Genomic DNA, 8,360 nt, shown 5'->3' on the forward strand with positions numbered 1-8,360 from the left:
CCTCTTCTGACTTGGTCTGTGCCACAGGAGGCTGACCTCTGGCTTCTAGCTGAGATCAATGAATAGAAGGTACTGGCAGGCAATGGGAAGGCTGGAAGAAAGAGGCCATGGTATTTATCCTTTTGCTACCTTTAGATCACTGCAGTTTTGGTAGTGATACTGTTTCCCTACAGCCACCACTCATAACACCATCCTCTCTCCTCCAGCTTTCAGGATCCTAGGCCAGGACTCAGAATTCCCCACTGTTGCTAGTCTCGTGTGCTTCCCTAGCCCTGTTGGGGCATATATAGAATATATTACATATTATATGTAATATAATACATAATTCCTTCATTAATAGTCCTCTATTAAACCTTTGGAGTGTGCTGTCTCTTTGATGCCAGTCCACTGATTCAACATAAAATATATTTTTCATAACTATTCATTTAAAACTCAATGAGTTGAGTCTTGAAATTCCCCTAAGGTACTCTGAAAGAATACAAAGCTTAAGGAAGTTTACGACAGCACAATGGTTCATCAGTAATTCAATTTTTAATTTTTTCACCTTTCAAACTGAGTTATAACATAGCTGCCCTTTGGCTGGGTGAGGTGTCTCATGCCTGTAATCTCAGCACTTTGGGAGGCCGAGGTGGGCGAATCCCTTGAGTCCAGGAGTTTGAGACGAGCCGGGGAACATGGAGAAACTCTGTCTCTACAAAAAATACAAAAATTAGCTAGGCATGGTGGCACATGCCTGTAGTCCCGGTTGCTTCGAAGGCTGAGGCAGGAGGATCATTTGAGCTCAGGATGTGGAGGTTGCAGTGAGTCAAGATTGTGCCATTGCACTCCAGTCTGGGTGACAGAAGAAAACCCTGTCTCCAAAAATAAAAATAAAATAAAGTAAAATAAACCATAGCTGCCCCCACTTCAGAAAAATTGAATCTTACCATTTAAAAAAATTATGATTGTTCATATTTACATATAAAAATAACATCTATAAAAGAGTTACAAAAATGTTTTCAAAGAACAAAAAATATGTTTTATAGGTACTTTTTTTATTAATTAGCAAAGGTATAAAGAAGAATAGAGACACTTTATGAAGTTACACAATTTACTGCAATATAAATGGATCAGATAATGGTTAGATAAATGGATCATTACAGAAAGGTAAATAGAATATGATTTTTCAAACGTATGTGCCTATCAGTTGCACATTTAATTTGTGTGCAGTCTATCAAAACTATTACCATAGTTGCTTTTTAAAATTGTATCAATTCAATGCCAACTATCTGGATTGATCAAAAATATTTAGTCAGCCAGGTAAATAATATAATTTTTCAAATGTATGTTCCCATCAGCTGCACATTTATTTTGTGTGCAGTCTATCAAAACTCTTACTATAATTGCTTTTAAAAGTTATATCAATGCAATGCAACTATCTGGGTTGATCAAAATATTTAGTCAGCTGGGCATGGTTGCTTATTCCTGTAATCCCAGTACTTTGGGAAGCCAAGGTGGGAGGATCACTTGAGGCTAGGAATGTTAGAGACCAGCCTGAGCAACATAGCGAGACCCTGTCTCTACAAAAAAAGTTTTTAAACATTAGCTAGGCATGGTGGTGTGCACCTGTAATCCTAGCTACTCAGGAGGCTGAGGTGGGAGGTGGGAGGATTGCTCAAGCTCAGGAGTTCAAAGCTGAAGTGAGTTATGACTGCACCACTGCACTCCAGCCTGGATGACAGAATGAGACCTTGTTTCTTAAAAGTCTATTTTCTAGAGATTTTGCTCTCATACGAAAATAAATATTGAAAATGACTGTCACTTTACATCCAGCTCTTTTGAAATTGGTTGATCTGTATATAGACAGACCAACCTAATTATGCCCTGAAAGAACTGGGTCAAAGTTGCCAATAGAAGGAAATATATTTTATTATGTATTTAAATCACAAACATCTACACTTCATTGAATTAGATAAGTTAGGTAAAGTAATAATAAATCATAATCCTTAAAACTATTCACCATTCCCTCAAATTGGTTGAATAACTGTATTTCATACAAATCATGGAGTTATCTCTCCATCTCTCAAATATCAAAACCTAAAGGTTAACTTCTGCTCTAAGGCATATGGTGAAAGACTACGGAAAATACAGCCAAAGTAGGCTTGAGACTTTTCACACGAATTAAAATTGTCTTAGGTTACCATTTTGCTATAGCTTCTACCTCAACTCTGAACTCCACTCGCCTCTTCCTACCTTATTCATGAATGAATATCACAAAAGATAACAGGATTTGTGGATGACTAAATACACATTATTGCTCCTGGAAATGCTACAGAGGCTTACATAAAGAGACACCATAGAGTCAGTTCTACATTCTCACTGAAATGAAGGTACAAGAACAGGCTTTACTCTCTAGATAAGGCATATTTTTTAAATGCCTTAAGTCAAAGTATTGTGACAATATAAAGTCAATTAAATATGCACATTAAGATTATAATTTTAGCACTTGCATTTACCTATAAAATAGGTTCCTATCTCTACAGGTATATTAAGAGCAGAAAAGATTTATGCCCATATTGTCTACACTAATCGTTTGTTTAAACTACCCTGAGCTGCTTTCCTTAGATTTATTGGTGGTACTCATTAGTAAAATATTACATAACATGCTCGAAGTGTACAAATAAGCATGAATGCTTGCCTTTCTAAGGTCAATTTAACATTTTACACAATATTATAATACATAATTTGTGCTTAGCAAAGCAACTAAAGATAGGTTTCTAATTAAAATATATGATAATTGATGTCTTTGATATGAGGTTTAACTCCATTTTAACTTGATGTGTATTTTATTTTAATGTGTGTGGAGTCTACATTAAAATTTTGTCATATAATATTATGCATTACACCAGGGCTGATACTTATACACGTACAACATTAGTGATTATGTGTTCACATTAGTATTTATTTGCATATTATACATAATATGATATAATATTTTATATTATTTTCCTAGGATCACTGAGAAAATAGTAAATATATATATTTCTACAGAGCTAGAATAAATCATCAGCAAGTCACTAACAATTAAATCTCTAGTGTATTTCCCCTTCTTAAGTCTTCTGCCATTTGGCCATTTGAACAGGAATTGACTATCACTACCACCAGTAATAGTAACAAGAGTAAAATAATAGTAATAATGTTATCACTACTATTGTAACTATACTGCTTACAGAACTAAGCTGCTTTGTATTTACAAATTATTTTCACATCAATTATCTTATTTTTGCAGATCAACCATGTATATTGAAATATAATATTTAATGGTAGAGGAACTTATTGCAGTAGTAGAAAAAGAAAATTTGCTTTGTTTATGTCTCATCTGTATTGCCACTAAGACTTATATTAACCTTCTTTAGGAGTAGACTTTCCATTTCTGCCTTTGTGAAATCTGCTTCTTTATTGCTTCTTTATGAAGCAATTACCTGCAAAATGCTTTTTCTGGTTTGGTGCTGGGAAACCAACCAAACTTTAAATGACATGGGGCTGCCTCAACCCACCAGAGACATTACCTGAGAGTAATAAATGCACTTCAACAGCCTGATCTGATAGATGTTGGGAACAAGCCTTAAATAGACAAATCAGGGCTGGGAGGGAGAACTTGCCCACCATCCCCCTCCCCCACCACCAACTTTTTGGGCCCTTGAGCTCTATTGGAACCAGCAGGGGCATCCAAATTCTCCTCAGAGTTTAGAGACTGTCAAGATGCCTCAGCGGGGTCCTCATGCATCCTGGTCACAGTACCTGACTGAGCAATAGAGGACATATTAAGAAGAGGAGGATGCGAAAAATCAACTTGCTTCTTCATTCTGCCTTCTCAAGAGTCATTCCTTTCCTTTCAATTTGCCATGTGAACTGGACATGAAGCAGTATTCCAGTTTACAGACTGTGGAAGGCAAGAGGATAGAACACCTGTCAAGAACAAAGACTGGAAGACGGAACGGTGAATTTGGTTCTCTTTTGTCTGCTAAGCTGATCAACGGTAATTTCTTACTAATGTCAAGCAAGGACTAGATGTAAACTGCATGTTCTGTGGCATCTTTCCAGGAGTTACAGAGGGGAAATAAGGTGGAGTAGCATGCTTATATTACACCTTTTTGAACCATATTACATGGAAAATTTTGTGAGAGATTTCATCCTTTGGATACTGGAATTCCATACAGAGATAACTTTCATTTTCTGAATTTTCTTCCCAAGAAATTACAAGTTATCTTAACTAATGTAGACAAGCAGCCTATATTCCCTTTCAGATAACTCTAATTACTGTATAGACAAGATTTATAACACTTGCTTGAAAGACTAGGTATGTGAGATACATACATTTTCCAGTGGGAACTTCAGAATAAGTTTGGAAGGGGCCTCTTTCTAGCTGCTGGAGTGGAATATCTCTTGCTCCAATTTTAGAGAGAAAATCATTATAGACAATGTATTTTGGGCCAAGAACGTTTAGAATACTAGATAAGAAGAGAATTTCTCTGTAAATGTTAGAGGAGAGTGGAACTGTTCTTCATTTTGTTTCTGCTGGAAGTATTTATTTGCCCACCCAAAAAGATTCCAAAAGTATAGCTTACTGAGATTATTTTTAAAAGGTAAATATTTAGAAGAACACAATGTACTCAACATATTTTTAGAAAATGTTGATATTAGCAGCAGCAGCTAGTTGTTTATTTTATACAATTTTGAAACAAGGACTAATCAAGATAAATTCTACAAACTCTAACTTCATACTGATTCAGAATGTGAGAGTTGATGCTTTCTCTTTAAAAAGTATACATATTATGTATGTTATATACATTTTCTAGACATAGTTATGCTGTCTCTTTAAAAGTATATTTATATAAAATACATAGAGAACGTGTTTCCTATATGTATATGTGTGTACATTTTTGCATATATGAAACACATGTCCTATGTTGATAGGAGAATATATATATAGCTCCCACTAACAAAGGACATTTTTTGCACAACATTGAAATGTACCTTAAAAAGTCTGGAATTATCAACCACAGTATGACCCTATATAATATGAATTATATGTGTAATGGACAATTTATAATTCTTCCATCCCCAATGCAGTGCAATATATCATATAATTTGTATCTTTCTTTTTTTCTCATCAGAGATGTTGTTTGGGATGAAAATAAAAACAGCCCCTGACATATGGGAACTGGTCTGACACTTACAGCTGGGTCTCAGCATTATCAGGAGTAGGCCTGGCTATCATAGCCAGGGCTTGATGTTCTCCTCTTGGACCAGACATTCTCAGGGAATATCAGCATGAGACGACGTGACTCTGTGACTGAAGAAGTGATACAAAAAAATAGATGATTCATGATTTTGTCTAAGCACAAGAAAAAAACAAGGTCACTGTAGAAACCACAGAAATACCAAACATCTTGCTCTCCTGGCTAATTTAAGTGATTGCTTCTGCTTTATCAATTACAGTTTTATTTTCCTTCTAGTCTTTCCTCCTTCTGGAAAAGATTTATTAAGGTGCTCAATAATAGAATTATCTCCATTTCCTGATAGCATCCAACCCAAAGTGAGCAAACCCCCATTTCTTTGAACTCTCCCCAAATCACCCAAACAAAGCACAAATTCTCTAAATCCTAATACCCTCTTACTCAGACACTCACAATACCCCATGACGTTTAGTCTCTCCTGTGGCAATGAACAAGGAACCCAGTTTGTTCAAGTGCAGGTGAATTCCTGGTGGTCTTTGGCTGGGAGTCATTAACATATGTTAAAACTTTACCAGAATATTATGTATTGTATGATTTGATTTATGGTACATAGAGATGTGTAAAGGTTTATGAATATACAATTATGTATGTTATTATATATAATATATACCTATTTGTATTGTAAGTCCACACTTTTTGTCCTTTTTGGGCTAGGATAATAAAAAAATGGCTAACAGTGCCTACCCTGAGGGAGTAAAGACATATTGGCATATTTGAAGAAGAGACTTCACTTTTGAATCTACTTTTTGAAATTTATTGTTATTTTTTGAGACAGGGTCTCACTCTGTTACCGAGGCTAAAGTGCAGTGGCGCAACCATAGCTCACTGCAGACTCAACCTCCCAGGCTCAAGTGATCCTCCCACCTCAGCCTCTCGAGGAGCTGGGACTACAGGCATATGCCACCACGCCCTGCTAACTTTTTTAAGTTATTTTTTTAAGATATAGATGGTCTCACTATGTTGCCCTGGTTGGTCTCAAATTCCTGGGCTCAAGCAATCCTCCTACCTCATCCTCCCAAAGTGCTGGGATTACAGGTGTGAGCTACCACACCTCGCCTCAATTTCTTTCTTTCTTTCTTTCTTTCTTTCTTTCTTTTTTTTTTTTAGACAGAGTCTCACTCTGTTGCCCAGGCTGGATGGAGTGCAGTGGCAAGATCTCGGCTCACTGCAGCCTCCGCCTCCCCTGTTCAAGTGATTCTCCTGCCTCAGCTTCTCAAGTAGCTGGGACCACAGGTGCCCACCACCATGCCCCGGCTAATTTTTTATTTTTAGTAGAGACGGGGTTTCACTATGTTGGTCAGACTGGTCTCAAACTCCTGACCTCAAATGATCCGCCTGCCTCAGCCTCCCGAAGTGCTAGGATTACAGGCGTGAGCCACTGCTCCCAGACTGAAATCAGTTTGTTTGTTTGTTTGTTTTTTTTGACTCAATTATTCCTTTACGTTCCCAGAATAAAGGAAATAATTTGTAAAATTAAGGGAAATAATTGAGTATATCTTACTCTATTATTTTCCTTACATTTCCAGAGCTTGTAACAGGAATTGTTTGGCTGCAGGTATTAGAGATGTGCCTATCTACTTTGGTAAAGGAAAGGAAGGGCTTATCATCTTAATGTGCAGGAAGTCCACAGGTAAAGAATTGTGATAGGCAGAATTCAAAGATGGCCTCCAACAGCCTCACTTCCTGTTTATACATATGTCATTTGAGTGTGGACAGGACCTGTGAATATGATAGAATGTCACTCTCATGATTAGGTTACCTTGTATGGCAAAAGTGAAAGGATTTTGCAGACGTAATTAAGGTCCCAAATCAGTTGATTTGGAGTAAATAAAAAGGGAGATTATCCTGGGTTAACAAACTTCATCAGGTGAAATCCCTTAAAAGAGGAGCAAAATTCCTGAAGAAAGAAAGATTCTACTGTTGGCCCTAAAGATGCTAATAGCCATGTTATAAACTATGGAGATCAAGGTCCTAAACTAGTTGTTGACAAGTAGTCTCTGACCAAGTCAACAAGAAAACAAAATGGTGACCTCGGTCATACAACTGCAAGAAAAAGAAAAAAAAAAGAATTCTTTCAACAATCTGAGTAATTTCGGAAGCTGATTCTTTGCCTAGTCAAGACTCCAGATGAGAATGATGCCGGGTTAACACCTTGATGATAGTTTTGTTAGACCTTGGGCAAAGGCACTGGTCAAGCCATGCTCAGACTTCTGACCCAAAGAAACTGAGATAATAAATGGATGTTGTTTTAAGCTGCTAAAGTTGAAGTAACTTGTTATACAGCAATATATAATTCCACAGTCCAGAGACAATATGATGGTTCTTGAAAATAATCAGTGATCCAGGCAACACCCATTGCATTTGAATTCCATCCTCAGTGTCACCCCAAAGTGAAAAGAAAGTGATGGAATTCCAGCCACAATACTCGGGTTCTAGTCAAGAAGAAGGGAAAGAAAAAAACGTCAGAGAAGTTTGTGTCAGTTGTCTGTCCCTCTTGTAAATAGTTTTCCCCGAAGACTCACATGACAACCTGTATTTATAAGCCCCACTCCTAGCTATAAGAGAGGCTAGAAAACAGAGTATTTTAGCTGGGAATATAGCCAATAGGTAAACAAACACAAATATCAGGATTATATTAGAAAGGAAGAATGAAGTCAAGGGAACAAGGACATTTTTTATACAAATAGCAATCTCTTCCTCAGAGAGGAAAAAAATAGGAAAAATTTTCCTCACATCAATCTTTTAATGCCATTTTTTTTGTTTTAAAAGTTTCTGATAAGAGAAAATTTGCAAAGCAGAATGCTTCTAGCAAACACAGAAATATATTACAAGACATGTCAGCTGCGTGCTTCTGATCAGAGTGTAAAGAAAGGATTCTAGTCAATACTAATGCTCTTAATCTAGCTCCAGCTCTTCTGCCCCTAAATGCTTCATACCCATCCCTCTCCTTAATGAAGTTATTTGCTCCCTCACTGGGTGCATGTCCTGCCCTGTGGAAGGACTCACAAATATGATCCACAAAGCAACTGACTGATCTTTTCCCTGATCAGTGATGTTTAAACCCCAAATCCAAAACACGGA

The sequence above is a fragment of the Theropithecus gelada genome, chromosome 6 (assembly GCF_003255815.1).
Source record: "Theropithecus gelada isolate Dixy chromosome 6, Tgel_1.0, whole genome shotgun sequence".
Taxonomy (NCBI): Eukaryota; Metazoa; Chordata; class Mammalia; order Primates; family Cercopithecidae; genus Theropithecus; species Theropithecus gelada.